This window comes from Tamandua tetradactyla, chromosome 1, assembly GCF_023851605.1.
Source record: "Tamandua tetradactyla isolate mTamTet1 chromosome 1, mTamTet1.pri, whole genome shotgun sequence".
In the NCBI taxonomy this organism is placed as follows: domain Eukaryota; kingdom Metazoa; phylum Chordata; class Mammalia; order Pilosa; family Myrmecophagidae; genus Tamandua; species Tamandua tetradactyla.
Window position 1 is genome coordinate 91087857 of NC_135327.1, and position 26862 is coordinate 91114718.

General features: G+C 37.0%; 1 protein-coding gene and 1 long non-coding RNA gene across 3 annotated transcripts in view; one reads left to right on the forward strand and one right to left on the reverse strand.

The window, feature by feature from the left end:
- The window catches only part of LOC143650093 (uncharacterized), a 44446-nt gene extending 19614 nt beyond the window's left edge, over positions 1-24832 (forward strand). The window contains exons 2-3 of the long non-coding RNA XR_013159357.1: positions 260-328; positions 24748-24832. This is a non-coding gene — a long non-coding RNA (uncharacterized LOC143650093). The remainder of the gene's footprint in view (positions 1-259; positions 329-24747) is intronic.
- ITPRID1 (ITPR interacting domain containing 1) overlaps positions 1-26862 on the reverse strand; it is a 148321-nt gene that overhangs the window by 32735 nt on the left and 88724 nt on the right. The gene's annotated exons all lie outside the window — the stretch shown is intronic.

The window sequence follows — 26862 nt, forward strand, 5'->3', positions numbered from 1 at the left end:
AGAGCACCATACCCCCAAACAACCAAGATTAAAACCATTCCTTTTATAAATGGAGTACTGGGGTCTGGGAAGGCAAAATGTAGGCATGAAGGCAAAAGGTAGGCAGGGGGAGGGAGGTTTGGGGGTCTGCCAATTGTTGAAAGACAATTTAACATTTTTATGCTGCCAACATATGAATTTTAGAAACCCCTTTTGGTGTTATATTTTTTGTCTAATTCACTTGTGCATAATCCTCATGCTGCTTCCTGCTTTTTTACAGAGGAAATCAGTAAAAGGCCATTGAAAACTACTCCTCCAACTATCTCAGGAATCTACTGTGTGATTTAAGGTACCGGTTATTTTCAAAGTTAAAATGACAAATAATGCCTGTGGCATGAATGAGATAGATGGAAAAACTGAACCCAGGAGATATCTTTGGGATTAGAGGGAAGGGTGTGTTCATGAACAGGTTACTTCCTTCTCTTTCTGGTCCCACTTCCCTGTTGTTTTTCCTGGGAACACTTCCTAATGAATCACTTCATAACAAAACTCTAACCAAGGCTCACTTCTGGGGAACCCAATCTAACACAAGGAGTAAGGATGATTCATAATTGAATTGTAAAGCCTACATGTTTAAAAACCTAATTATTGAAAACAATCAGCACATATATGTAAATATCTATTACTAGGCTCTGAAGAGATAACTATAAATTCAAATAAAAGATAAATTAGCAATTAGATAAACTTAAAAGTCAAGAATAGCCACAATTGGAAACCAATTCAAGATATGCTATTGATGTATCAATACCAAACCATATTTCTTGAAAAGTGCAAGAATTCCACTGGTGTACATGTTCATATGTGCAGAAGGATTCTTATAACATTGTCAAAGCATTTCATAGTAGCCAGACTTAGCAGAACACTGAATTAGAATTTTCAGTAAATTCTATGAACACGCCACTTGCATAGCCTCTTGTAAGTCACTTAATGTGTTACTAGTAATACACTTGCTCATATTTGAAAAATGGAAATCAATGGAATTACATGCATTTTGCTCATAGGAACCAAGGGAAGGATTTCCATTTTTTAATCAGTTAGTTCATTTTGATTAAGAGAGTATCGATGACTGCTGAGCTGCTCTTCATGTCCTTGTCCATAGTTGTGGCCTATGAAACTTTGCAAATGACTTACAGGATGAATTCACAGTAGTAACAATAACTCTGATAACTAACATTTACTGCTCACTATTATTATTCTTTGCACTCTGTACACATGGTCACTAATCCCCAGCAAAGCTGGGAACTCTGAGATCTGTGGGCCTCAAATAACATACCATAGGCCACACGGGTGATAATTGGAAGAGCTAATATTCAAATCCATGTCTGACCCGCTACGCGTGCTTTTTCCATTAAACATGCATATCAAATATTTGGTTTTTCACTGGTCATACATGCATGTCCAAAGAAGAAATGAGAACATATTAGCATTATGGGTTTAGGGAACCTATATGACTTTATTTTTGAAGGGCTGAATTCTGGATGATGGTGGCTTCTAAAATTTTGCTAATACATATTTCTTGAAGCCACTTTTAGTCTCATTAAGATAACTAATGAGCCTAAATCTAATTCTCAAGTCTACATTAGCCTAGGTTACATTCTCAAGCCTACAAGTTGCAGCTGAAAAATAAATATCTTTTTAGTCCTTTGGTTGGTGTTGATGAATGAAGAGTGGACCCCCAGTAAAGTTTGGTATTTGTTCCTAGGATTGCACCCCAGGGAACAAGAAAGTTTCCTTCAGATCTGAATGTATAAACAGGGCTCCTGAGTCAGGAGTTTTTTCAGTGGTTGTTTTTGAAGTAAGTTTCATAAAAAAAATGAGCAACTATTCTAAAATCCAATGATAAGGAAGTTCAATAGTCTTTCAGAGAACCTTTCCCAACCTTCCAATATAAAATAGCTCCCTGAACCAGGTCACTCTATACTACATTACTCCTTTTAATTTTTTTTCATAATCTTTAATATCATCTGAAATTCTCTTATTCATTAATTCACTCATTCAATAAATGAATTTCATAAATAATTATTGAGCACCCATTAAGTGCCAGGGGTTGTTCTAAGAATCTAGGCATAGAGCATTAGACAAAATGGATAAAATCTCTGTTCTCATGGAGCCTATATCCCTTTAATTGTGTTCTCCTCCCCTGTAGAGGATTTATCTGTGTTATCTATAACTCTGGACACATAATAGTTGCTCAATTAATATTTATTAAATTACTAGAATAAGTATAAATCCAGAATATTTCATGCAGAATTATTTCTTTAATAAGCAAGTAAGTTAAAGTTGAGTTACACCTCCCATTCCTTCTGTTTCTCTGAAAGGAAAGATAACTAGCTCCATCTTTCTTCTGTAAGGCTTAATTTTATTGGAAAGCATTTATGGAGTGATCTCTCTAACTTCCTTTTTTAGGTGCTTAAGAAGATATTGGATGTTGTATAGGGATTTTAAACATTGGATGATGTGGACTAAATGACAACCTAATATTCATGTTATCTGGGGTCAAGGTATCTTGGGTGGTATAGTGGAGAATTTTAATGTAGATGACCTAGATTCAAATCTCAAGCTGAGAATTATCCATACTGACTGGTTGTTCTGGTGCAAGTCATTTAACTATTCTGGGTCAAAGGTCAGCATCTGAAAAGTATGGATAATCCTGACTGAGCTATCACATAGGTGACTTTAAGGAAAAAAAAATGTGAGCTAGAGAATACTGAAGCTCTTATTGATGGCAAGAATGACACAAACGTAATTTAATATTATTATGCTATATAGAAGGCAAGAATGAGTCAAAATGATATCTGCATTGCTGAGAAGCTGCCTTCTTCAGAAAGATCCAGAAGGCTGTTGGGTATGCATCATAAATATAACCACAAGGTCTGGTGCTAGGCTGAAACAGAACAGACTGCTGATCATATGGAGATTTAAAGAAGGGTTGGTCTTACTCCAAAATATAAATTCTTCTGTTCTGTCTTACTACCTGACATTGTAGTATTAGAAAAATGAAAACCCTTTGCTTTTTGAGTAACAAAATAAACACAGACTCTGGGATAAAATTTTAGAATGAGCACATCTATTTTTATTTACAAATATCCCACTAAAACCACTGTAAGGTATTTTTAATTAAAAGGACATCCAGGGAGGGCAGGCCACGGTAGCTCAGTGGCAGAGTTCTCACTCGCCATGTCAGAGACCCAGGTTTAGTTCCCGGTGCCGGCCCATGCGAAAAAAAAAAAAAAAAAAAAAAAAGGACATCCAGAGAGAGAATAAATTCTGGAATAGCAGAGTAAGAACCTCCCCAAACCCATTCTTCCATAAAATTAAAAGAATATGAGCATTAGTAGTCAAAATCAACTTTTTTAGAACTCTAGAAATTAACCAAAGTTTGCAATAATGCGAAGAACATGTATTCAAGGAAAAAATGGCTTAATTTCAATAAGAAGAGTGAGCTTTGTGGCATTTTAACTTGTTCTATTCTCATGAACCTCTGTCCAGCTCTGTTTTAGCCTTGAAAACTGGCAGCCTCAGACAATGGTAGGTATGAAAACCAAAAGTCTAGCAGTTACTGGGGGAGCCAGAAAGGGTTCAGAACTCTCCCTTAAAACTTCATAGTAGAGAAATGCCACTATTTGACCACTCTGGAAGTTCTCCGGGAAAGCCCCACTCTCTGAGTTTGTCTTTATTTAACCAGAATTACATCTCACTCAGTGAGTAACAGTCTTAGAGCATTTGTCAAAAACAGTCATGAGTAATTGTTTAACTTGCAGTTGTCTGAGATGGTGCTATCAGTTGGGGTATACAAGAAGCTGACAACAAAACAAAACAAAACAAAAGGAAAACTGAGGAATGGGTGCCCATAGGTGATTTTGAATAGCCCCAGCATATTCCTGAGTATCCAGAAGGCTGGGAAGATGTTGTGTGCATGCCCAGGAAGTATCCTCTAGCTGACTGTCATGTTCTGTATGAGCAATGAAACGAAGTTGTAGACAGTTGGATCACAGAAGGCATGCCCCAATATACGAACAAAGCCCCAAATGGGAAATGGTAAATCTTCAAAGCATTTAAGGAAATCTCTGTCTAGTTATTAACTGACCACTAAGCTATCTGAGAAGAAACTTCAATGGCCACATGTGAAAAATAACACAGAGTTCATAGAATTAATTCAAGAAAATCACTATGAAAAACAAACAGAAACAACAAAAACAACAATATCAGCAACAATGGACATTAGTGGGTACCTCAGCACAAGAGTTGTCATATTATATTATTTTAATTGGCCAGTTTTCAACAAACAATTGTAAGAAATGCAATGAAAACAGGAAAGTATGGTCCGTATATAGGAAAAAAGTAGTCAATAAAAGCTATCCTTGTTAGAGTCAGGGTGTTGGACTCACTAGACAAAAACATGAAATCAGGCATTATAAAATATGATAAAAAAAATTAAGGAAATCATGTTGAAAGAATTATAGTATGAGTACAATTCCTCATCAAATAGAGAACATCAATAAAGAGAGATTTGAAAAAAGAACCAAGTAGAGAGTCTGCAGTTGTTCCCAGTGTCTGCCCATGTTAAGAAAGAAAGAAAGAAGGAAGGAAGGAAGGAAGGAAGGAGGGAGGGAGGGAGGGAGGGAGGGAGGGAAGGAAGGAAGGAAGGAAGGAAGGAAGGAAGGAAGGAAGGAAGGAAGGGAGGAAGGAAAGAAAGGAAGAAAGAAAGAAAAGTACAGTCACTGAAATTAAAAAAAAACACTTCAGGTATTCAACATCAGATTTTAGCTGGCACAAGGAAGAAGCAGCAGACTAGAAGATAGGTCAATTGATGTTATCCAGCTTGAGAAGTGACAGAAGATAATGAAGAAAAATTAATGGAGCAATTGATACCTGTAGGACACATAATGGGAGCTCAAGATGGAAAAGAGAAAAAGGGTCCAAAAGAAGATTTCAAGAAATAATGGGGAAGAGACATTTGGGAAGATGGTGGCTTAGTGTGGCATTTAGTTTGTCTTCCAGAACAGCTACTAAATAACTGGGAACAATACAGAACAACTCCTAGAGCCACATCAGTGACCAGACACACAGCTTAGCCCAGTCTGGACCAGCTGGACCGGCTGTGAGCCCCTCCAGAACTGTGAGTTCCCCAAGTCACGGTGGCTGGCATCCTGCCCCCACAGGCTGCTTCCCAGAGGAGAAAGGAAAGGGACTTTACCAGCAGTAGGGGCTGAGCACAACTAAGCTTCAAGTGTGGAATTAATTCACAAATTCTGACTACTAAAAATAGGCCCCCAGCTCAGGTGAACCTGGTCAAAGAGGAGGTCACTGATTTTTGCCCTGGCACTAAGGGGGCAGGGCTGATGGAAAAAGAAAAAAAATAAAACAGAGGTTTTTGTGGCTATGTTTCTATGGAGGCTTGACTGCCTTTGGATACAGCAACAAGGCTTGTCAGGCTGAGACTAGCATAGCAGAGCATAAGCAGAAACAAGCTTCTTTGAGAGCTTGTCTGGAGCCAGTGCTTTCCCCAGGGGAGGGTGAGACCCATCTAAGGTGGAATCTCTCCCTCAAGGAATTCAGACACGGGGGCTTGGTAATTTGAAGCTATTAAAATAAGCCTACAACTCCTCCTATGTCTCCACCAAGCCCCCAGCAGGGAGAGTCTGCCAAAGTTGAAGGTACTGCATCATCTTATGCTGGTAGGACCTGCAGGCAGACAAGTGCCATATACTGGGCAGGATAAGAAAAACAGAGTCCAGAGACTTCACAGGAAAGTCTTTCAACCTGCTGGGTCTCAAACTCAGGGAAAACTGATGCAGATGACTCCTTCCTCCTGACAGGAAGTGGGAAAATCTGGCTGGAGTCTATAATACCTAAGTAGATACTCCAAAGGGTAGAGGGGAAAAGGCAACATACAGACAAGGCATGAAACAAGAAAACAAAAACTGAAAAATACTCTTCAGTTAAACAAAACTTAAGCTAGTGGTCCAGATAAAGCTGAACTGAATGTCAAAGAACAGACAGACAACAAATTTATCCAGCAAGAAAACCCTAGGTAAAAGAATTGAAAACGGTCTCCAGAATAAACTAATTATGGTAATTAAATACCTAGACTCCAGCAAAAAATAACAACTCACACTAGGAAAATTGAAGATAAGGCCCAGTCAAAGGAACAAACCAACAACTCAAATGACATACAGGAACTGAAACAATTAATTCAGAATGTACGAACAGACATGGAAACCCTCATCAAAAATCAAATCAATGAATTGAGGGAGGATATAAAGAAGGCAAGGAATGAACAAAAAGAATAAATCGAAAGTCTGAAAAAACAAATCACAGAACTTATGGGAATGAAAGGCACAGTAGAAGAGATGAAAAAAAAAACAATGGAAACCTACAATGTTAGATTTCAAGAGACAGAAGTTAGGATTAGTGAACTGGAGGATGGAATATCTGAAATCCAACAAGCAAAAGAAAATATAGGGAAAAAAATGGAAAACTATGAGCAGGGAATCAACACAGGGAATTGAATGACAATATGAAGCAGATGAATATATGTGTCGTGGGTGTCCCAGAAGGAGAAGAGAAGGGAAAAGGAGGAGAGAAACTAATGGAGGAAATTATCACTGAAAATTTCCCAACTCTGATGAAAGACTTAAAATTACAGATCCAAGAGTGCAGCATACCCCAAAGAGAATAGATCCAAATAGAGGTACTCCATGACACTTACTAATCAGAATGTCAGAGGTCAAAGAGAAAGAGAATCTTGAAAGCAGCAAGAGAAAAGCAATCCATCACATACAAGGGAAGCCCAATAAGACTATGCACAGATCTCTCAGCAGAAACCATGGAGGTGAGAAGACAGTGGGATGATATATTTAAATTACTAAAGAGAAAAACTGCCAACCAAGAATTCTATATTCAGCAAAACTGTCCTTCAAAAATGAGGGAGAAATTAAAACATTTTCAGAAAAAAAAATCACTGAGAGAATTTATGACCAAGAGACCAGCTCTGCAAGAAGTACTAAAGGGAGCACTAGAGGCAGATACGAAGAGAGAGGAGAGAGAGGTGTGGATAAGAGTGTAGAAAGGAAGACTATCAGTAAAGGTAAAAAGAAGAAAAATTAGATATGACATATAAAATCCAAAAGGCAAAATGGTAGAAGAAAGTACTACCCATGCAGTAATAACACTAAATGCTAATGGATTAAGCTCCCCAATCAAAAGACACAGACTGGCAGACTGGATTAAAAAACAGGACCAATCTATATGCTGTCTACAGGAAATGCATCTTAGACCCAAGGATAAAGATAGGTTGAAAGTGAAAGGTTGGGAAATGATGTTCCATGCAAGTAACAATCAGAAAAGAGCAGGAGTAGCTATACTAATATCCAACAAATTAGACTTCAAATGTAAAACAGTTAAAAGAGACAAACAAGGACACTATGTATTAATAAAAGGAACTATTTAACAAGAAGACATAACAATCATAAATATTTATGCACCAAGCCAGAATGCTCAAAAATACAAGAAGCAAATACTGAAAACACTGAAAAGATAAATAGACATATCTACCATAATAGTTGGAGACTTCAATTTCACACTCTCATCAATGGACAGAACATCTAGACTGAGGATCAATAAAGAAACAGAGAATTTGAATAATACAATAAATGAGCTAGACTTAACAGATTTTTATAGAACATTACACCCCACAACAGCAGGATACACCTTTTTCTCAAGTGCTCATGGATCATTCTCAAGGATAGACCATATGCTGGGTTACAAAGCAAGTCTCAATAAATTTAAAAAGATTGAAATCATACAAAACACTTTCTCACATCATAAAGGAATGAAGTTGGAAATCAATAATAGGTGGAGTGTCAGAAAATTCACAAATATGTGGAGGCTCAACAACACACTTTTAAACAACCAGTGGGTCAAGGAAGAAATTACAAGAGAAATCAGTAAATATTTCGAGGCAAATGAAAATGAAAACCCAACATATCAAAACTTATAGGATGCAGCAAAGGCAGTGCTAAGGGGGAAATTTATTGCCCTAAATGCCTATATCAAAAAAAGAAGAAAGGGAAAAAATTGAGGAATTAACTGTCCACTTGGAAGAAGTAGAGAAAGAACAGCAAACTAACCCCAAAGCAAGCAAAAGGAAAGAAATAATGAAGATTAGAGCAGAAATAAATGAAATTGAGAATATGAAAACAATTGAGAAAATCAACAAAACCAGAAGCAGCTTCTGTCAGAAAATCAATAAGATTGATGGACCCTTAGCAAGATTGACAAAAAAGAAGAAGGGAGAGGTTGCAAATGAATAGGATCAGAAATGGAAGAGGAGACATAACCACTGACCCCACAGAAATAAAAGACATAATGACAGGATACTATGAACAACTTTATGCTAATAAACACGACAATGTAGATGAAATGGACAACTTTCTAGAAAGGCATGAACAATCAACTTTGACTTGAGAAGAAACAGATGACCTCAACAAATCAATCACAAGTAAAGAAATTAAATCAGTCTTTAAGAAGCTCCCCAAAAAGAAGAGTCCAAGACCAGATGGCTTCACAGGTGAATTCCACCAAACGTTCCAGAAAGAATTAGTACCAATCCTGCTCAAACTCTTCAAAAAAAGCAAAGAGGAGGGAAAGCTACCTAACTCATTCTACAAAGCCAACATCACCCTCATACCAAAACCAAGTAAAGATATTACAAAAAGAGAAAACTACAGACCAATCACTCTAATGAATATAGATGCAAAAATCCTCAACAAAATTCTAGCAAATTGAATCAAGCAACACATTAAAAGAATTATACATCATGACCAAGTAGGATTCATCCCAGGTATGCAAGGATGGTTCAACATAAGAAAATGAATTAATGTAATACACCATATCAACAAATCAAAGCAGAAAAACCACATGATCATCTTGATTGTTGCAGAAATGGCATTTGACAAAATTCAACATCCTTTCCCATTGAAAACACTTCAAAGGGTAGGAATAGAAGGGAATGTCCTCAAAATGATAAAGGGAATATATGAAAAACCCACAGCTAACATCATCCTCAATGAGGAAAAACTGAAAATTTTCCCCTTAAGATCAGGAACAAGACAAGGATGTCCACTATCACCACTGTTATTCAACATTGTGTTGGAAGTTCTATCCAGAGCAATTAGACAAGAAAAAGCAATACAAGGCATCAAAATTGGAAAGGAAGAAGTAAAACTGTCACTGTTTGCAGATGATATGATACTATACGTCGAAAACCCTGAAAAATCCACAGCAAAACTACTAGAGCTAATAAATGAGTACAACAAAGTGATAGGTTGCAAAGTGATAGGTTACAAAAATCTGTAGTGTTTCTATATATTAGCAATGAACAATCTGAGGGGGAAATCAAGAAACGAATTCTATCTACAATTGCAACCAAGAGAGTAAAATATTTAGGAATAAATTTAACTAAAGAGGCAGAAGACCTATACAAAGAAAACTACAAGAAATTGTTCAAAGAAACCACAGAAGACCTAAATAGATGGAAGGGCATACTGTGTTCATGGATTTGAAGACTAAATATAGTTAAGACGTCAATTCCACCTAAATTGATTTACAGATTTACCCTGGAAGGCAGGGTGCTCTGAATAGCTAAAAGTATCCTGAGGAAAAAAAATGAAGTCGGAGGTTTCATGCTACCTGACTTTAAGGCATACTATGAGGGTACAGTGGTCAAAACAGCATGGTACTGGCATAAAGATAGAAACACTGACCAATGGAATAGAACAAAGTGTTCAGATATAGACCCTCTCATCTAAAGACAATTGATCTTTGATAAGGTAGTCAAGCCAACTCATCTGGGATGGAAGAGTTTCTTCAATAAATGGTGCCTAGAGAGCTGGATATCCATATGCAAAAGAATGAAAGAGGACCCAGATCTCACACCCTATACAAAAATTAACTCAAAATGGGTCAAAGACCTAAACATTAGATCTAAGACCGTAAAACTGTTAGAAGAAAATGTAGGGAAATATCTTATAAATCTTATACTAGGAGGCAGTTTCCTAGACCTTACACCCAAAGCAAGAGCATTGAAGAAAGAAAGAAAGAAATGGGAACTCCTCAAAATTAAATACTTTTGCACATCAAAGAATTTCATCAAGAAAGTAAAAAGACAACCTACACAATGGGAAACAATATTTGGAAATGATATATCAGATAAAGGTCTAGCATCCAGAATTTATGAAGAGATTGTTTAGCTCAACAACAAAAAGACAGCCAACCCAATTACAAAATGGGCAAAAGACTCAACAGATACTTCTCAGAAGAGGAAATACAAATGGCCAAAAGTCACATGAAGAGATGCTCAACTTCCCTGGCTATTAGGGTAATGCAAATCAAAACCAAAATGAGATATCATCTCACACCCACCAGAATGGCCATTATCAATAAAACAGAAAATGACAAATGCTGGAGAGGATGTGGATAAAGAGGCACATTTATCCACTGTTGGTGGGAATTTCAAATGTTACAACTGCTGTGGAAGGCAGTTTGGTGGTTCCTCAAAAAGCTAAATATAAAATTGCCATATGACCCAGTAATACCATTGCTAGGTATCTATTCAGAGGACATGAGGGCAAGGACACAAACGGACATTTGCACACCAATGTTTATAGCAGCATTATTTACAATTGTCAAGAGATGGAAACAGCCAAAATGTCCATCAACAGACGAGTGGCTAAACAAACTGTGGTATATATATATATATATACGATGGAATATTATGCAGCTTTAAGACAGAATAAACTTATGAAGTATGTAACAACATGGATGGACCTTGAGGGCATTATGCTGAATGAGATTAGCCAGAAACAAAAGGACAAATACTGTGTGGTCTCACTGATATGAACTGACATTAGTGAATAAACTTGGAGAATTTCATTGGTAACAGAGAGCATCAGGAGATAGAAATAGGATAAGATATTGGGTAATTGGAGCTGAAGGGACACAGATTGTGCAACAGGACTAAATGTAAAAACTCAGAAATGGACAGCACAATACTACCTAACTGTAATACAATTATATTAATACACTGAATGAAGCTGAATGTGAGAATGATAGGGGGAGGAGGGCTGGGGGCACAAATGAAATCAGAAAGAAAGATAGACGATAAAGACTGAATGGTATAATCTAGGAATGCCTAGAGCATATAATGATAGTGACTAAATGTACAAATTAAAAAAATGTTTTTGCATGAGGAAGAACAAAGGAATGTCATTACTGCAGGGTGCTGAAAATAGATGGTAATATTTTAAAATTTTACCTTATGTGTGAGACTAAAGCAAAAAAATGTTTATTTGGCACAAAATTCATATTTTGACTAGTGCATTTCCTAATATAACTTATGTAGACAGCTTAATTGAACAACATAAGTACATGGAACCTTGAGTAGGACATGAGATTTTGTGGGTTTGTCCAGAGTGATGCCCCAATAAATCCCAGAGTGATTTGATCAGTGAGTGGAAAAGTATTTGCAAAGTCCCCTTCAGCAATGGTGAGAAAGGAGGAAAATTCAGCTTCCCCAAGTTGAATTCTTGATAACTTCACAAGCAATCTGGACAACCAAAGCTATAGGCTGAGCCCCTAGTCTTGGGGTTTGTTCATATGAAACTTAACCCCTCAGAGGATAGGTCAAGCCTACTTAAAAATAGGCCAAAGAGTCACCCCCAAGAGAACCTCTTTTGTTGCTCAGATGTGGCCTCTCTCTCCAGCCAACACAACAAGTAAACTTACCACCCTCCCCCTGTCTACGTGGGACATGACTCCCAGGGGTGTGGACCTTCCTGGCAACGTGGGACAGAAATCCTAGAATGAGCTGAGACTCAGCATCAAGGGATTGAGAAAACCTTCTCCACCAAAAGGGGGAAGAGTGAAATGAGACAAAGTGTCAATGGCTGAGAAAGTCCAGAGTCGAGAGGTTATCCTGGAGGTTATTCTTATGCATTAAGTAGATATCACCTTGTTATTCAAGATGTAATGGAGAGGCTGGAGGAAGCTGCCTGAAAATATAGAGCTATGTTCCAGTAGCCATGTTTCTTGAGGGTGATTGAATAATGATACAGCTTTCACAATGTGACTGTGTGATTGTGAGAACCTTGTGCCTGATGCTCCTTTTATCTACTTTGTCAAAAGATGAGTAGAACATATGGAATAAAAATAAATAATAGGGGAATAAATGTTAAAATAAATTGGTTGAAATGCTAGTGCTCAATAAAAGGGAGGGGTGAGGTGTATTGTATGTGTAAATTTTTTTCTGTTTTCATCTTATTTCTTTTTCAGAATAGATGCAATGTTCCAAAAAATGATCATGATGATGAATATGCAACTATGTGATGATATTGTGAATTAATGATTATATATGTAGAATGATCAAAATAAGAATGTTTGACTAGTGCATTGGGATGCAATATGTGGAATGATCAAAATAAGAAGGTTTGCATTTGTTTGGTGTCTTTTTGTATTTTAAAAAAATTAGAAAATTAAAAAAAAAAGGAATAATGGCCAAAACCTTCCCAAGTTGACATAAAGCATTAATCTATACACCCAAGAAGCTTGATGAATTCCAAGTAGAATAAATTAAAAGAGATGCATGCCTGGAGACATATTCATCAAACTGTCAAAAGACAAAGAAAATCTTGAAAGCAGGAAGAAAAAATAACCTTTCATGTACAAAGAATACTCAATAATCTTAATAGGCAACTGTAACCAAAGCAAGCTGGAATGGCTATACAAACATCAGACTAAAGAGATATTAAGACAAAAATTATTACTAGAGATAAAGGAGGACATTTATAATGATAGAACAATAAATCCATCAAAAAGACATAATGATTAAAAATACTCATGCACCTAAAACAGAACTCCAAGGTACCTGAAATAAAAACTGATGACACTAAAGGGAGAAATAGACAACTCAACAATAATAGTCAGTACCTCAAAACTTCACTTTCAATACTGGATTAAAAAAGTAGGCAGGGGAGGGGCCAAGATGGCGGCTTAGTAAGGTACGTGCATCTTATTTCCTCCTCCAGAGCAACTACTAGGTGAAAAGAAACAGTGCAGAACAGCTCCCGGGGCCACGGCAGGGAATGGACACACAGCGTACCCCAGTCTGGACTGGCTAGACTGACTGCGAGACTCTGCTGCGGTGAGATCCCCGAGCGGTGCGCGATTCCCTGAGCAGTGGCAGCTGGCGGCTGGAGCACCTCCCTCCCTCCTTCCCGGGCCGGCTGAGGGTCTCGGAGAGGCAAGTTTCCCAAGCCACGGCGGCTGGCGTCCCTCTTTTGCGGGTGACTTCCTGGTCCGGTGGCGAATTCCCCAGGCCGCAGCGGCCGGTGACCGATGCCCCTCCCCCGCGGGTGGCTTCCTGGTCCGGTGGCGAGTTCCCCGGGCCGCTGCAGCTGGTGACCGACACCCCTCCAGGGAGAGGAGGGAATTTCCGACAGTGGCAGGGACTGGGTCCAACCAAACACCAATAGGGGAATTAATAAAGGAGCCACATGGTCCCCTCAAGCCGCGGTGGCTGACGACCCCCCACGCGCGGCCCCCCGGACCAACTGAGAGAATTGGATCGGAAATCCCCAGGCCGTAGAGAATGGTGACCGGGGGGATTCCTTCCAAACACGTGAGACAAACGTGTGCCAGTAGCGCCACCTACTGGGCAGGATAAGAAAAACAGAACCCACAGATTTCACAGAAAAATCTTACAACCTTGTTGGGTCCAACACCCAGGGAAATCTGACTAAATGCCCAGACGCCAGCAGAAGATAACGGTCCACGCTCAGAAGATTGAGAATATTGCCCAGTCAAAGGAACAAACCAATAGTTCAAAGGAGATACAGGAGCTGAGACAACTAATGCTGAATATACGAACAGACATGGAAGACCTCTTCAAAAATGTAATCGATAAATTGAGGGAGGACATGAAGAAGACATGGGCTGAACAAAAAGAAGAAATAGAAAAACTGAAAAAACAAATCACAGAACTTATGGAAGTGAAGGATAAAGTAGAAAAGATGGAAAAAACAATGGATACCTACAATGATAGATTTAAAGAGACAGAAGATAGAATTAGTGATTTGGAGGATGGAACATCTGAATTCCAAAAAGAAACAGAAACTATCAGGAAAAGAATGGAAAAATTTGAACAGGGTATCAGGGAACTCAAGGACAATATGAACTGCACAAATATACGTGTTGTGGGTGTCCCAGAGGGAGAAAAGAAGGGAAAAGGAGGAGAAAAACTAATGGAAGAAATTATCACTGAAAATTTCCCAACTCTTATGAAAGACCTAAAATTGCAGATCCAAGATGTGCAGCGCACCCCAAAGAGAATAGACCCAAATAGGCATTCTCTAAGACACTTACTAGTTAGAATGTCAGAGGTCAAAGAGAAAGAGAGGGTCTTGAAAGCAGCAAGAGAAAAGCAATCCATCACATACAAGGGAAACCCAATAAGGCTATGTGTAGATTTCTCAGCAGAAACCATGGAAGCTAGAAGACAGTGGGATGATATATTTAAATTACTAAAAGAGAAAAACTGCCAACCAAGACTCCTATATCCAGCAAAATTGTCCTTCAAAAATGAGGGAGAAATTAAAACATTCTCAGACAAAAAGTCACTGAGAGAATTTGTGACCAAGAGACCAGCTCTGCAAGAAATACTAAAGGGAGCACTAGAGTCAGATATGAAAAGACAGAAGAGAGAGGTATGGAGAAGAGTGTAGAAAGAAGGAAAGCCAGATATGATATATATAATACAAAAGGCAAAATGGTAGAGGAAAATATTATCCAAACAGTAATAACACTAAATGTTAATGGACTGAATTCCCCAATCAAAAGACAAATATTGGCAGAATGGATTAAAAAAACAGGATCCTTCTATATGCTGTCTACAGGAAACACATCTTAGACCCAAAGATAAACATAGGTTGAAAGTGAAAGGTTGGGAAAAGATATTTCATGCAAATAACAACCAGAAAAGAGCAGGAGTGACTATACTAATATCCAACAAATTAGACTTCAAATGTAAAAGAGTTAAAAGAGACAAAGAAGGACACTATCTAATAATAAAAGGAACAATTAAACAAGAAGACATAACAATCATAAATATTTACGCACAGAACCAGAATGCCCCAAAATACATGAGGAATACACTGCAAACACTGAAAAGGGAAATAGACACATATACCATAATAGTTGGAGACTTCAATTCACCACTCTCATCAATGGACAGAACATCTAGACAGAGGATCAATAAAGAAATAGAGAACCTGAATATTACTATAAATGAGCTAGACTTAACAGATATTTATAGGACATTACATCCCACAACAGAAGGATACACCTTTTTCTCAAGTGCTCATGGATCATTCTCAAAGATAGACCGTATTCTGGGTCACAAAGCAAGTCTTAACAAATTTAAAAATATTGAAATCATACACAACACTTTCTCGGATCATAAAGGAATGAAGTTGGAAATGAATAATAAGCTGAGTGCCAGAATTCACAAATACATGGAGGCTCAACAACACACTCTTAAACAACGACTGGGTCAAAGAAGAAATTGCAAGAGAAATTAGCAAATACCTTGAGGCGAATGAAAATGAAAACACAACATATCAAAACTTATGGGACGCAGCAAAGGCAGTGCTAAGAGGGAAATTTATTGCCCTAAATGCCTGTATCAGAAAAGAAGAAAAGGCAAAAATGCAGGAGTTAACTGTCCACTTGGAAGAACTGGAGAAAGAACAGCAAACTAACCCCAAAGCAAGCAAAAGGAAAGAAATAACAAAGATTAGAGCAGAAATAAATGAAATTGAAAACATGAAAACAATAGAGAAAATCAATAAGACCAGAAGTTGGTTCTATGAGAAAATCAATAAGATTGATGGGCCCTTAGCAAGATTGACAAAAAGAAGAAGAGAGAGGATGCAAATAAATAAGATCAGAAATGGAAGAGGAGACATAACTACTGACCTCACAGAAATAAAGGAGGCAATAACAGGATACTATGAACAACTTTACGCTAATAAATACAACAATTTAGAGGAAATGGACGGGTTCCTGGAAAGACATGAACAACCAACTTTGACTCAAGAAGACATAGATGACCTCAACAAACCAATCATAAGTAAAGAAATTGAATTAGTCATTCAAAAGCTTCCTGAAAAGAAAAGTCCAGGACCAGACGGCTTCACGTGTGAATTCTATCAAACATTCCAGAAAGAATTAGTACAAACTCTCCTCAAACTCTTCAAAGAAATCGAAGTGGAGGGAAAACTACCTAATTCATTCTATGAAGCCAACATCACCCTCATACCAAAACCAGGCAAAGATATTACAAAAAAAAGAAAACTACAGACCAATCTCTCTAATGAATATAGATGCAAAAATCCTCAACAAAATTCTAGCAAATCGTATCCAACAACACATTAAAAGAATTATACATCATGACCAAGTAGGATTCATCCCAGGTAAGCAAGGACAGTTCAACATAAGAAAATCAATTAATGTAATACACCATATCAGCAAATCAAAGCAGAAAAACCACATGATCATCTCAATTGATGCAGAGAAGGCATTTGACAAGATTCACCATCCTTTCCTGTTGAAAACACTTCAAAAGATAGGAATACAAGGGAACTTCCTTAAAATGATAGAGGGAATATATGAAAAAACCACAGCTAATATCATCCTCAATGGGGAAAAATTGAAAACTTTCCCCCTAAGATCAGGAACAAGACAAGGATGTCCACTATCACCACTATTATTCAACATTGTGTTGGAGGTTCTAGCCAGAGCAATTAGACAAGAAAAAGAAATACAAGGCATCAAAATTGGAAAGGAAGAAGCAAAACTATCACTATTTGCAGACGATATGATACTATATGTCGAAAACCCAGAAAAATCCACAACAAAACTACTAGAGCTAATAAATGAGTACAGCAAAGTAGCAGGTTACAAGATACAACATTCAAAATTCTTAGCATTTCTATACACTAGTAATGAACAATCTGAGGGGGAAATCAAGAAACGAATCCCATTTATAATTGCAACTAAATGAATGAAATACCTAGGAATAAATTTAACTAAAGAGACAAAAAACATATATAAAGAAAACTACAAAAAACTGTTAAACGAAATCACAGAAGACCTAAATAGATGGAAGGGCATACCGTGTTCATGGATTGGAAGACTAAATATAGTTAAGATGTCAATCCTACCTAAATTGATTTACAGATTCAATGCAATACCAATCAAAATCCCAACAACTTATTTTTCAGAAATAGAAAAACCAATAAGCAAATTTATCTGGAAGGGCAGGGTGCCCCGAATTGCTAAAAACATCTTGAGGAAAAAAAACGAAGCTGGAGGTCTTGCACTGCCTGACTTTAAGGCATATTATGAAGCCACAGTGATCAAAACAGCATGGTATTGGCATAAAGATAGATATATCGACCAATGGAATCGAATAGAGTGCTCAGATATAGACCCTCTCATCTATGGACACTTGATCTTTGATAAGGCAGTCAAGCCAACTCACCTGGGACAGAAAAGTCTCTTCAATAAATGGTGCCTAGAGAACTGGATATCCATATGCAAAAGAATGAAAGAAGACCCATGTCTCACACCCTATACAAAAGTTAACTCAAAATGGATCAAAGATCTAAACATTAGGTCTAAGACCATAAAACAGTTAGAGGAAAATATAGGGAGATATCTTATAAAACTTAAAATTGGAGGCGGTTTTATGGACCTTAAACCTAAAGCAAGAGCACTGAAGAAGGAAATAAATAAATGGGAACTCCTCAAAATTAAACACTTTTGTGCATCAAAGAACTTCATCAAGAAAGTAGAAAGACAGCCTACACAATGGGAGACATTATTTGGAAATGACATATCAGATAAAGGTCTAGTATCCAGAATTTATAAAGAGATTGTTCAACTCAACAACAAAAAGACAGCCAACCCAATTACAAAATGGGAAAAAGACAGAACAGACACCTCTCAGAGGAGGAAATACAAATGGCCAAAAGGCACATGAAGAGATATTCAATGTTCCTGGCCATTAGAGAAATGCAAATCAAAACCACAATGAGATATCATCTCACACCCACCAGAATGGCCATTATCAACAAAACAGAAAATGACAAGTGCTAGAGAGGATGCGGTGAAAGAGGCACACTTGTCCACTGTTGGTGGGAATGTCAAATGGTGCAACCACTGTGGAAGGCAGTTTGGCGGTTCCTCAAAAAGCTGAATATAGAATTGCCATACAACCCAGCAATACCATTGCTGGGAATCTACTCAAAGGAATTAAGGGCTAAAACTCAAACGGACATTTGCACACCAATGTTTATAGCAGCGTTATTTACAATTGCAAAGAGGTGGAAACAGCCAAATTGTCCATCAACAGAAGAATGGCTAAACAAACTGTGGTATATACATACGATGGAATATTATGCAGCTTTAAGACAGGATAAACTTATGAAGCATGTAATAACATGGATGGACCTAGAGAACATTATGCTGAGTGAGTCTAGCCAAAAACTAAAAGACAAATACTGTATGGTCCCAATGATGTGAATCGACATTCGAGAATAAACTTGGAATATGTCATTGGTAACAGAGTCCAGTATGAGGTAGAAACAGGGTAAGATAATGGGTAATTGGAGCTGAAGGGATACAGACTGTGCAACAGGAGTAGATACAAAAACTCAAAAATGGACAGCACAACAATACCTAATTGTAAAGTAATCATGTTAAAACACTGAATCAAGCTGCATCCGAGCTATAGGTTTTTGTTTTGTTTTGTTTTACTATTATTACTTTTATTTTTTTCTCTATATTAACATTCTGTATCTTTTTTGGTTGTGTTGCTAGTTCTTCTAAACCAATGCAAATGTACTAAGAAACGATGATCATGCATCTATGTGATGATGTTAAGAATTACTGATTGCATATGTAGAATGGTATGATTTCTAAATGTTGGGTTAATTTCTTTTTTTCCGTTAATTAATAAAAAAAAAAAGCAGGCAGAAGATCAGCAACAATATGGAAGGCTTGAACTAAAACCAACTGAACCTAATAGTCAACTATAGAACACTCTGCTCAACAACAACAAAAAACAAAGCATATGTCTGCGTGTGTGTGTGTGTGTGTGTGTGTGTGTGTATACACATACATATATTTTCTCAAGTGCACATGAAACATTCTCTGGGATAAATGACTGTTTTAGTTTTTCAGCTGCTAAAACAAATACCACACAATGGGTTGGTGAAACAGTAGGAATTGATTGGCTCACAGTTTCAGAAGCTAGAAGGCTTGTTTCCATCTGGGAGACAATACCTTCTAGCTGGCCAGAAATCTTTGGAATTTTTTTGCTTTTCCATCACTAGGGAATGCATGTGGTGGTAACTTCTTTCTCTCCTGGGTTCTGTTGACTTCCAACTTCTTGTTTCTCCCACAGCTATTCTTCCTGTATCTGGTTTCCTTTACTTTTAAGGAATTTAGCTTTATAAGATCAAGGCATATTTTCACTCAACTCGTGCTTACCTTAACTAATAACATCTTCAAATATCCTATTTACAAATGGGTACATATCAATGGGTCCAAGGATTAGGATATGAACAGAACTCTTGGGGGCACATGGTTCCATTTCCAGCAATGATAGACCATATATTTGGCCATTAAAGTATTCAGATCACACAAAGTGTGTTCTCTGGACATAATGGAATAAAATTAGAAATCTCTAACAAAAGGAAATTTGAATATTTACAAATTTATGGAAATCAAGAAGCATATTTCTAAACAACCAATATATTGAAGAAGAAATCACAAGGAAATTAAAAATACTTTGAGGTAAATGAAAACCAAAACACAGCATATGAAAACCTATGTGATAAAGCTAATGCAATGGTTCAAGGGAAATTTACAGCTGCAAATGTTTATATCAAAATGAAGAAAGACATCAAACCAATAAACTAATCTTACATCTTAAAAATTAGAAAAATAAGATCAAACAAATGCAAAACAAGCAGAAGAAAGGAAATAATAAGCACTAAAGTGGAAATAAACAAAATAATAGAAAAAAATAGAATTGACAAAATCCAAAGTAGGTTACTTGAAAGATCAACAGAAATGGCTCTATATAGCCTGACAAAGACAGAAATTTCAATTAATGAAATCAGGAATGAAAGAAGAGTCATTACTAACAACCAACCAGAAATAAAAAGGATTATAGGAAATTAGAAAACCCAAATAAAATGAAAAACATTCCTAGAAAGACACAAAGCACTGAAACATATTCTAAAAGGAATAGAAAATCTTAATAGACTAAAATAAGAAATTTAATCTGTATTTTAATGCAAATATTTGTATTTTTGATTTTAAAGCTTCCACATAGAAAAGCTCAGGTCAAATGCCTTCAGTGGGGAATTCTGCCAAATGTTTAAGGAAAAAATGAATATCAATCTTTCACAATTTCTTGCAAAAAATCTGCAAGGGGAGAAGGATTCCCAACTCATTCTATGAAGGCAGTATTACTGATATCAAAGCCAGACAAGGACATTACTGGAAAAGAAAATGACAGACCAATAGCCATTGTGAATATAGAAACAAAATTCTTCAAGAAAACATTAGCAAAATGAACCCAGAAACACATCAAAAAAGATTATTCACCATGATCAAATGGGATTTCTGACAGGAATGCAAGACTCTTTGAACATCTGAAAATCAATCAATGTAATACAACATATTAAAACAATAAAGGACCAAAGCCACATAATCATCTCAATAGATGCAGAAAAATCATTCAATGAATTCAACTCCCTTTAATGATAAAACACTGAGTAATCTAGGAACAGAAGTGAATATCCTCTACCTGAAAGAGGGCACCTACAAAAGCAAGCAAGCAGGGGTACTTGCTACTGACCCCACAGAAATAAAAAGGACCATAAGAGTATACTATGTACAATTGTATGCAAACAAATTGGATGACTAGATTAAATGGACAAATTCTTAGAATCAAGCAAACAATTTACATTGAAGTTAGGAGAAATGGAAGATCTCAACAGATCTATTATAAGTAAAGACATTGAATCAACCATCAAACACCTTCTAACAAAGAAAAGCCCAGGACCAGATGGCTTCTCAGGTGACTTCTACCAATCATTCCAAGAATTAAAACCAATACTGTTCAAACTCTCAAAAAATTCAAGAGGAGGGAACATTCCCTAACTAATTCTATGACTCCAACATTACTATAATATCAAAGCCAGATAAAGATATCACAAAAAAAGAAGATTATAGACCAATATCTCTTATGATAGATACAAAATCCTCAACAAAGTACTAGGAAACCAAATCCAATGGCATATCAAGAGAATTATATACTATGACTGAGAGGTATTTATCCCAGGTATGCAATGGTGGTTCAACATAATAAAATCAATTAATGTAATATATCTCATTAATAGAACAAAGGGAAAAATCACATGAACATCTCAATTGATGCAGAAAAGACATTTGACAAAATCCAGAACCTCTTCTTGATAAAAATACTTAGATAACTAGGAATAGAAGGAAATCTCCTCAACAAGATACAGGGCATATATGAAAAACCCATCACTAACATACTCAATAGTGAAAGACCAAATGCTTTCTCTCTAAGATTAGGTATCTGCTCTATTCCTCTAAAATGCTTCTCTTACTCCAAAGAAGATAAGGATGCCCACTGACACCACTATTATTTCAATGGTGAAATTCTAGCTAGAGCACTTAGGCAAGAAAAATAAATAAAAGGCATCCAAATTGGAAAGGAAGAAGTGAAACTTTCACTATTTTCAGACAATATGATCTAAATAAAGTGTAAAAAAATCTAAGCAAAGCTAATAGCACTAATAAACTAATTCAGCAAAGTAGGAGGGTATATGATCAGCACACAAAAATTAGTAAGGTTTCTAAATACTAGTAATTAATAATCTGAACTAAAGAATCAAACATCTAGGTATGAATTTAACCAAGGATGTAAAGGTCTTCTACCTGGAAAACTATAAAACATTGCTAAAAGGAATCAAAGAAGATCTACACAAGTGGAAGTACATTCCATGCTCATGGATTGTAAGACTGAATAGTGACAAGATGTCAATTCTAGCCAATGCGATTTACTGATTCAACACAATCCCAATCAAAATTCCAACAGTCTTCTTTGTAGAAATGGAAAACTCAATCATCATGTTTATTTGGAAAGGTAAGTGCTCCTGAATAGCCAAACATCCAGAAAGAAGGAGGAGGGGAAGGGGCAGGAGAGGGAGGAGGAGAAGGAGGAGGAGGAGGAGGAGGAGGAGGAGGAAGAAGAAGAAGAGGAAGAAGAAGAAGAAGAAGAAGAAGAAGAAGAAGAAGAAGAAGAAGAAGAAGAAGAAGCACAAGAAGCAGAAGCAGAAGCAGCAGCAAAAGCCCTAGTATTCACACTTTCCAATTTTAAAACTTAATACAATACTATGGTGGTCAAAACAGCATGGTATTAGCACAAGGACAGACATATAGACCAAAGGAGTTGAATTGAGAATTCAGAAATAGACCTTCACTTCTATGGCCACTTGATTTTTGACAAGGGTGCCAGGTCCACTCGATGGGAAAAGAACAGTCTCTTCAACAAATGGTGCTGGGAAAGCTGAATATCCACATGCAAAAGAAAGAAGGTGAGCCCCTATATCGCACCAAATACAAAAATTAACCCAAAGTGGATCAACGGCCTAAATATAAGAACCAAACCTATAAAACTATTAGAAGAAAATGTAGGGAAACATCTTCAGGACCTTGTAATAGGTAATGGTTTCTTAACAAAAGAAAAGAAGTAGATAAATTAGATTTCATCAAATTAAAAACTTGTGAATTTCAAATGACGAGCAAAAAGAAAATTTGACAAAGACACAGAATATTAGAAAATATTTGCAAATCATATCTAATAGACTTGTATTCAATATATATAAAGAACGCTCACAATTCAATAGTAAAATGACAACCCAATTTAAAAATGGGCAAAAGATTAGAAGACATCAGTGTTTTCGATCCCCTAGGAAATCGTAATTTATTTACTTTACATTTAACAAAGAACAAATACCATTTTTAAAAGAGTCATATTTTCAGGGCACAAAAACTTACATTATTGATATTGCTATCATTAACTGTTTTTATTGACCTAAAAAATTGTTTTTTGCCTTGAATATGGCAACTTTTTTAGGTGGCCTGACTTCTGTCTTTTTTTTTTTCACATCTCCCTGTCTTTAAATTTAACACATCAACTAGACATTGACGATGAAAGAAAAGAGCAAGGTTTTCATAAATTTGATAGGATGATAAGGCAAGCATACTCTTACTTGCATGCTAATAAATAGAAATTCATTAATGGTCTTAAAACTGAACATGTGGTTTTTAAGTTATCCACAAATTATATATTGAACTTAGTTTACACTGAACAAGTCATCTGTCTTGTTATTGAAATTGTTTGATCAGGTGACCTCTAATATACACACTTTTCTGCCAGTTTCTAAAATTCTAGCAGTTAGTCCCTTCATATTATGATGACTTGAAAATGTACCAATAGTTTTCTGAAATCATTTTTCCCTATCACCTTTCATGGTTTAAAATCCTATGAGCAAAAAAAAAAAAATCCTATGAGCATTATTGACAGACCTCTCCAACATGAAAACGTTAGAATGGCCATAGCCCAACCCCCTACAGAGAGGGATAGAAAGATCAAAGGTGATGGTGGAGTTATACAGAGAAGAGAGGATTTAACAAATGAATATCATTGCTGAATCATAAAACAGGTATCTCTTTTAGTTTTCAGTATCTTAGAGCAGCTAGAAGTAAAAAATCTAAAATTGTGGAATTGTAACCCATGCCAAACTCTGAAATATGTTCTACAACTAATTGTGGTGCTGTGCTTTGAAATTTATTGCTCTTTTGTATATATGTTATTTTTCACACAAAAAAGAAAAAAGTCGATTGTGATGTTAAAAAGTATTTATGCCTTCTAGCCTCCTATACTCTGGAGTAGCTAGAAGGAAAAATCTAAGAGGAGTGTATGGTGGCCCATGACAAACTCCGGGATCTGTCTTGTAACTGCGTGTTGAAGAGTGCTTTGAAAACTATTGCTTTTTCTTTCTTTGCTTTGTATATGTGTTATATGATACAATTAAAAAGTTAAAAAACTCCTGTGAGGATTGATCTAAAATAACCATCTTCATTTGTCATTTCCAATAAAACCAGTTAACCATAATTTAAAACATCTTTTTTAAGTACTTAACACAATAGGAACAGTAATAAAACTCTCTGTAGATCACCTCTACACATTTTTAAAGCAAATAATTTCATAAAAATAAAGTATCTGCAAGTTGATACCATGCTATAGATTATGAAGTGATTCTTGAATCCTATTGGTTCATGCATCAGTCCTTGACCAAGGTTAAACCTGTGTGGTTGCCATGCAGGTGGGCAAACTGCACATGCTGAAGGAAATGGACCATGTCAGATAGCATGGCTGATGTCTGTGTGGGCACCAGAAGCAAACTAGAGTTGGCAAGAGAGAAACCAATCAAAATCTCAGCTGTCCTGGCAACTGAGCTGCTCTCTAACCTCTCTTCCCAGGAAAAAGAATCAGCCTCAACTCTGGCTTCAAGTTTCTCAAGGAAGACCAGGAGAGGAAAATGCCAACTCATTCCAAGGCAAGGAGAATGGTCAGCATAAGATCAGTTATGGGAGGAAGAGTCCTAATAACCAAAGTCTTCCTATGACCAGTTCCTTTTTCATTTAGATGCCTTATTCGCTGAAGTTTTTCAAGAGCTTCAGGCTCATCTTTAAAGGATAATACTTGAGACACAAGAGCAAGCACTGGGATCTTCCTTCCAACAGGTTCCTGAGAAGGAGAAGGGGAGCTGCAATATTTTGCCTTGCACTTCCCTAAGCCATTGATTTTTACATTTAATTCATACTTTCTGGGACTTTTGAAGAAAACATAAACTCCTTAATTAATGGCCTGGACTCCTGATGCAATATTCACCCTGAACTCCTTTATAATCAAACTTGCTAGTAATTAGAGACTAAGAGAGGACAGATGAAGAGCAGAGTTGCTGAGCTGGGGCAAGGAGCCAAGAGGATAGAACATGAGATGAAGCCCTGAAATCCGTGGATCCTATCTCCACTTTCTCTTCGGTGACACCTACCAACTACCTTAGCCACACCCTTCCTTTCTTCTGTAATCACTTCTCTAGGCTCAAAAGGCCTGTGAAAATTCATTTCCCAATCCTGTTCCAAAACAGCCTCTCAGACTAAAATTGATAAAGGGTTCTTGGCTTCATATCTGATGAGAATGACCCTCTAAAAAGACTCTGAAACACATCACTCGGTATTTCAATGGGTCTCCTGCATTTTTATAAGATGCATAGAAAACTATGCTCCTGTTTGTTTATTTATTTATTTTACATGGGCAGGCACCGGAAACGTTTCCCAGGTCTCCAACATGGCAGGCGAGAACTCCGCCTGCTGAGCCACCGTGCCTGCCTGCTCATGATTGCTTTTATGTCTAGTGTAGGTCTTCAGGGTGATTGTAGTAATGGTATCTTAATTATTTTAACATAGCAAAATTAAATTTTTTGCTAAGGTAATAGAGGGGTCCATCAGGAAGAATAAACTCTTTGAGTTCAGACAGAACTCTGAATCTTAGCTCCGTCACTCACTGGCTGGGTTACCTTTGAGCCAATTACTCCCTTAGTCTCAAATCCTTATTTGCACAATGAAGGTAAAATCTGCTTAAACCCATGGCAGTCAGGAGGATGAATTAAGAATGTAAAATTCTTTGTATAGTTTGTGTATAGAGCACCAAAATGCTCAATAAAGGTTTATTCTTTTTCCTTCTTAACCACTACTCATGCTCACCCTTTTGCAGAGGCGTGCCACTTGTTGTCTGGAGATAGCTACAAAGATGTCTGCAAGGAGTCCTTAGACGAAGTAATGCTGTAGGCAGGGGCCATATGTTTTGTACGCAGCTGATTATAATACAAGGCAAAAATGTGCTAAGGCCTGTGGTTAAGTTAGAGATCTAAATTTATGGAAGCACTGAAGAAAATATATCCCTGGGGAACAGAGATCTTGGAGGAGATGGCAGAAGAAGTAATAAATGAACTGGGACCTTGAAGTATGGTACTTTTTTTTTTTTTTTGCATGGGCGGGCACTGGGAATCAAACCCGGGTCTCTGGCATGGTAGGCAAGAGCTCTGCCACTACACCACCATTGCCTACCCAAGAATGGGTACATTTTGATATGTGGAAAAGGATGTTGGAAGTGGACATAAAAGTGGGGAACGCTGGTGGAACACCAAGCAAGTCAATTCACATCGAGTCTGGGTAGTGGGCAAGGAAAGGATGCTAGAAGGATGGGCTAGGGCCAGAATATGAAATGCCTTGAATTCAAGCCTAAGGAGATTTACCTTATTGTAAAGAAATTAAGAGAAATGTATGTTTTGAAAAAAAAATTATTGTATGAGCACTATAACATCTTTGTGGAAGTAAAAGTCTCCAAACAAGGGTTGGGTCTTATGTCTATAGAACTTAGCATCTAGCAACTGTCCTTTCCATTTTATAGTGGATAATACCAGACTTCACGCTATTGGAATGTACTCAGTCAATTAAGAAAAGTACTGATTGCCAGCTGCAAAATATCCCCATGGTGCCAAAATGTCTGTGAGTGGGTGGGGAGGGGGAGGG